The sequence below is a fragment of the Arachis duranensis genome, chromosome 3, assembly GCF_000817695.3.
Source record: "Arachis duranensis cultivar V14167 chromosome 3, aradu.V14167.gnm2.J7QH, whole genome shotgun sequence".
In the NCBI taxonomy this organism is placed as follows: Eukaryota; Viridiplantae; Streptophyta; class Magnoliopsida; order Fabales; family Fabaceae; genus Arachis; species Arachis duranensis.
In genome coordinates, this window is record NC_029774.3 from 55,534,083 (window position 1) to 55,540,085 (window position 6,003).

At 40.7% G+C, this 6,003-nt stretch overlaps 1 non-coding gene across 1 annotated transcript; it reads right to left on the reverse strand.

Annotated features, from left to right (window-relative positions):
- Positions 1 to 3,371: 3,371 nt before the first annotated feature.
- LOC127746383 (small nucleolar RNA R71) lies at positions 3,372 to 3,475 on the reverse strand. The gene has a single exon (XR_008008002.1). It is a non-coding gene; the product is annotated as a small nucleolar RNA R71 (small nucleolar RNA).
- Positions 3,476 to 6,003: the final 2,528 nt, after the last annotated feature.

The window sequence follows — 6,003 nt, forward strand, 5'->3', positions numbered from 1 at the left end:
AGTATTAATGCAATTACTATTGTTCTTCTATTCAATTCAGCTTATTCTTGTTCTAAGATATTCATTTGCACCCAAGAACATGATGAATGTGATGATTATGTGACGCTCATCATCATTCTCACTTATGAACGCGTGCCTGACAACCACTTCCGTTCTACAAGCAAACAAAGCTTGAATGTTTATCTCTTGGATTCCTTAATCGGAATCTTCGTGGTATAAGCTAGAATTAATGGTGGCATTCAAGAGAATCCAGAAGGTCAAAACCTTGTCTGTGGTATTCTGAGTAGGATTCAAGGATTGAATGACTGTGACGAGCATCAAACTCCTGAAGGCTGGGCGTTAGTGACAGACGCAAAAGAATCACTGGATTCTATTCCAACCTGATTGAGAACCGACAGATGATTAGCCGTGCTGTGACAGAGCGCGTTGGACATTTTCACTGAGAGGACGGGATTGTAGCCATTGACAACGGTGATGCCCAACATATAGCTTGCCATTGAAAGGAGTAAGAAGGATTGGATGCAGACAGTAGGAAAGCAGAGAGACGAAAGGGACAGAGCATCTCCATACGCTTATCTGAAATTCTCACCAATGAATTACATAAGTATCTCTATCTTTATTTTATGCTTTATTCATAAATCATTCATAACCATTTGAATCTGCCTGACTGAGATTTATAAGATGACCATAGCTTGCTTCATACCAACAATCTCCGTGGGATCGACCCTTACTCGCGTAAGGTTTATTACTTGGATGACCCAGTGCACTTGCTGGTTAGTTGTGCGAAGTTGTGATAAAGAGTTGAGATTGCAATTGAGCGTACCATGTTGATGGCGCCATTGATGATCACAATTTCGTGCACCATTAACGTAGGGATAGAGGGAGCTCCAGCGTTAGTAGTAAACGTGAACACCACTAACGCTCCAAAAGTTGGCAATTGGCCACATTGAGAGTCACGTTAACTTAGTTAACATGAACTCTAACATGGAATGGAAGACAATGCCAACGTTAGTGACACTCACCTTTGTCACTAACGTTGGAGATGGCATTCACTACCACGTTAGAGGCCACGTTAACCTAGTTAACGTGAACTCTAACGTGGGGAGCAGGGACGTTTGGAGCTTTAGTCACAAAGGTAAGTGTCACTAACGCTCTTGAAGCTAGGCATTCCCACGTCAAGAGTCACATTAGTTATACTAACGTGAACTCTAACTTAGGAAAAGAGGGGCACAAGGCAACGTTATTGAAAAAGGTGATTCCCAATAACGCTTGCGAAGGATCATAAGGCAACGTTAGTGGGCACGTTAGCACATTAGTGCCACTAACATTGAAGTTAACGTGGACTATTTTGGGGTTGGAACGTTAGTGAAAAAGGTGATTGCCACTAACGTTCTCGAACACACATTTTTACTTAACGTTAACATCACAAACGCCCATGCCTAACTCACACTTTTCTGCAAGCTGAGCCCACTAAAGAGTGTAACTGCTTCAACTCAAGATCTAAGGCCCACATCCAAGACTTGAAGAACTCAATGGAAGATCAAGAAGAGTAATATATATATAGGAGTAGTTTTGAACTATAGAGAAGCTTGGCACTTTGGAGAACTACCCTCTGTATATTTACTTTTCTGCATTTTCTAGCTAAGCATGTATTCTTTTCTGCCATTTTCCATTTCCAGAGCTTTGAACAACTAAAACCCTTTCATTGGATTAGGGAGCTCTGTTGTAATTTGATGGATCAATTATAGTTTTTATTCTTCTTCTTCCTTATCTTCTCTTGATTTACCAGAAAGCTTTCGATCTTAATTTAATTGGTTAGTTGTCTTGGAAAAGAAACTCTCCATAATTGGATCTCCTCTGAGCCTTGGAAAAGGAATAAGGAGATCATGCTAGAAATGCTTTTTCATGTTAGACTAAATTGGGGTCTGGGCGGATATAGTGACATGTAATCCTCATAACACTTTGATTTGGAAATACATGTGGTATAATTAGTGACCATACTTCATCTCTTCCCATGAGCAATTAAATCAAGGAATTGGGCAATTGTTCAAGCTTAGAGAGATTGAGTTGTCAAGGAATTGGAATCCAATCTCTTAAGATTGCCATGGAGATCAATAGATGCGTTGATTGAGGAAGAGATGAAAATGAATTTGATCCGAAGAATACAACATCTCCTAAGCCCAATGAATTCCCCATCTCTGATCTTACCCATTCTCTTTACTTTCTGCCATTTATTTCCATGTTCATCTCCCCGATTCCCCATTTAAGATTCTGCACTTTATTTTTTGCAATTTACTTTCCCACCATTTAATTTCCTGCAACATCAACTACACTTTGTTTTAGCTCAACTAGCATATTCTTCCAACTAAAGTTGCTTGACCAATCAATCCCTTTGGGATTCGACCTCACTCTATTGTGAGTTTTTACTTGACGACAATTCGGTATACTTGCCGAAGGGAAATTTGTTGAGAGACAAGTTTTCATGCATCAAGTTTATGGCGCCGTTGCTGGGGATTGATTTTGTATCAACAATGATTAAGTTGGAAGTTCACTAGATTGAGCATTTTTTCTTTTGTTGTTTATTTTATCTAGTCATTTACCTTCAGTTTATTTAGTTTCTTCCTCACCCCCTATCCCCTCGTTATTTTCTTTTTCTTTGAATTTACTTACAATTCTGCTCACTAACCCACTAACTGTTTGATAAATTGCACCACTCATACTAACAATCACTCTAACAAGAAAAATCACTTAATTTATCTCTTGCTGTGTGCTTTGTTAGTTGTATGATAAGGAGAAGAAGTGGAGCTTCAACTTCCTTCGATTCAGAACCTGAGAGGACCCTCTGGAGATTAAGGAGGGAAGCAAGAGGGAAAGGAGTTGTTGGTGCTGAGGAAGAGGAAGAAGATTTTGAAACAAACATGGAGGAGAACTTGGAAAACAACCATGAAGGAGAAGCTCACAACCATGCCAGAGAAGGCCCTGCAAATCATGCTGGGCAAGAGAGGAGAGTTCTAGGCTCTTACATCAATCCATATCCAGGAAACTGTGGAAGTAGCATCCAAAAGCCCACCATACATGCCAACAACTTTGAATTAAAATCCCAGCTCATCACCCTTTTTCGGAACAAACGGTCATTTGGAGGAAGTGCCCAGGAAGACCCCAATCAACATCTAACCACCTTCTTGAGAATATGTGACACTGTGAAGTCTAATGGAGTCCATCCGGATGACTATAGGCTGTTTTTGTTCCCTTTTTCACTCAGGGTCAAAGCATCCAAGTGGCTGGAGTACTTTCCAAAAGAGAGCTTAACAAATTGGGAAGATTTGGTGAACAAATTTTTCGCAAGATTCTACCCTCCTCAAAGAATTAACAGGCTGAGAGCTGAGGTGCAAACTTTCAGGCAACAAGATGGTGAGACTCTCTTTGAGGCATGGGAGAGGTTCAAGGACTTAACAAGAAGATGCCCACCAGACATGTTCAATGAATGGGTTCAACTTCACATTTTCTATGAAGGCCTTTCTTATGAGTCAAAGAAGGTTGTAGACCATTCATCAAGAGGATCTCTAAACAAGAAGAAAACCATTGAAGAAGCCATAGATGTCATTGAAATGGTAGCTGAGAATGACTACTTCTATGCTTCTGAAAGAAGCAACACTCGAGGAGTAATAGAGCTGAACCACATGGATGCATTGCTGGCTCAAAATAAGATAATCACCAAGCACTTAGCAGATCTCACCAAGAAGGTAGAAGAAAACCAAGTTGCAGCAGTCATCACTTCATCACCAGCTCAAGAAGGAGTGAATATATGAGAAGAAGGTGACTGGGAACAAGCCAATTATGTTGGGAACTCACCTAGATAAATCCATGATCCATACTCCAAAACTTACAATTCTGGATGGAGAAATCACCCTAACTTTAGGTGGGGAAATCAGCAAAACCAAGACCAAGGCCAAGACCAGAGACGCCACAACCAAATCCCAACAACAATGCAACTCACCAACATACTTCACAGAGATCCTATCAACATCTACCTAACCACCCTTCTCAACCACCTAACCTCAACCCACCATCACTAACTGAGGATAAACTTTCCAAAATTGAGACTCTACTTGAAGACATATGTAGAGAAGTCCAAGACAACAAGGTGTTTAAGGATGAAGTGCGAGCCAATATCAAAAACGAAGGAGAAACCATCAAGAGGCTGGAGTCCCAAGTAGGGTATCTATCTCAATAATTTTCCAAACCCACTGATGGTTTTCCAAGTGACACAGAGAAGAACACAAGAGGAGAAACAAAGAAAGTAAGGTGGGAAGAATGCAAGATGATCACCACAAGTAATGAGATGAGTGTGGAGGAAGTGGACACACAAATAGAACACCTCCAAGACAGTCCAAAGGAAAATCATGAAGGCAGAAACCATGCACCCCAACCCACACATAGGGAGGAGCTAAAGAAAGAGGAGATCCTGAACCCATATGCACCCTTTCCCCAAAGGCTCAAAGGTGGTGTAGCAAGGAGAATGTATTCAAGATTCCTCGATATATTTGCATCTCTTGAGGTAAATATACCATTCATTAAGGCCCTCCAGCAAATGCCCTCTTACATCAAATATATAAAAGAGCTACTGGCCAAAAAAAAGTTCATTAAAGGGTGGGCAAACAATAAAGATGAATAGGGAGTGCAGTGCTATCATTCAAACAGAGCCACCTACAAAGAAGAAGGATCCAGGGAGTTTTCACATTCCTTGTGCTATAGGAGAGACAATGATTGAGAAGGGGCTCTGTGACCTGGGAGCAAGTATCAACCTAATGCCTCTATCCCTCATGAAAAAGCTTCAAATTAATGAGCTAACATCTATAAATGTAATCATCAAATTGGCTGACAAAACTCAAAAGCAGGCAATAGGAGTGGTTGAAAACGTGTTAGTGAAGGTTGGGAACTACTTCCTGCCCACGAACTTTGTTATCCTGGAAATGGAAGAGAATCCCATCCATCCAATCATCCTGGAAAGACCATTCTCAGCCACAGCCAGGGCACTTATAGATGTGGAGCGAGGAGAGCTAGTATTGAGGATACACGATGTGGAGCGAGGAGAGCTAGTATTGGAGCAAGAAAAAGCAGTAAAAATAGGGAAGAAAAAGAAAAAGCAAGTAGAAAAAGCCAATAGCCCTTAAAACCAAAAGCCAAGGGTAAAAAGGATCCAAGGCTTTGAGCATCAACGGATAGGAGGGCCTAAAGGAATAAAATCCTGGCCTAAGTGGCTGAACCCAGCTGTCCCTAACCATGTGCTTGTGGCAAGCAAGTCCAAGTGAAAAACTTGAGACTGAGTGGTTAAAGTAGTGATCCAAAAGAGTGTGCTTAAGAACTCTGGACACCTATAATTGGGAACTTTAGCAAAGCTTAGTGATGAGCGGATAATTTATACGCTTTTTGGCATTGTTTTTAGTATGTTTTTAGTATGATCTAGTTAGTTTTTAGTATATTTTTATTAGTTTTTAGTTAAAATTCACTTTTCTGGACTTTACTATGAGTTTGTGTGTTTTTCTGTGATTTCAGGTATTTTCTGGCTGAAATTGAGGGTCCTGAGCAAAAATCTGATTCAGAGACTGAAAAGGACTGCAGATGCTGTTGGATTCTGACCTCCCTGCACTCAAAGTGGATTTTCTGGAGCTACAGAAGCCCAATTGGCGCGCTCTCAACGGAATTGGAAAGTAGACATCCTGGGCTTTCCAGAAATGTATAATAGTCTATACTTTGGATGAAATCAGCCTCAGAAATTCTAGCGTTTAACGCTGGAACTGACATAAAAATTGGAGTTAAACGCCCAAACTGGCATGAAAGCTGGCGTTTAACTCCAGAATTAGTCTCTACACATGAAAGCTTCAATACTCAGCCCAAGCACACACTAAGTGGACCCCGGAAGTGGATTTTTACGTCATTTACTCATTTCTGTATACCCTAGGTTACTAGTTCACTATTAATAGGATCTTTTGACATTGTATC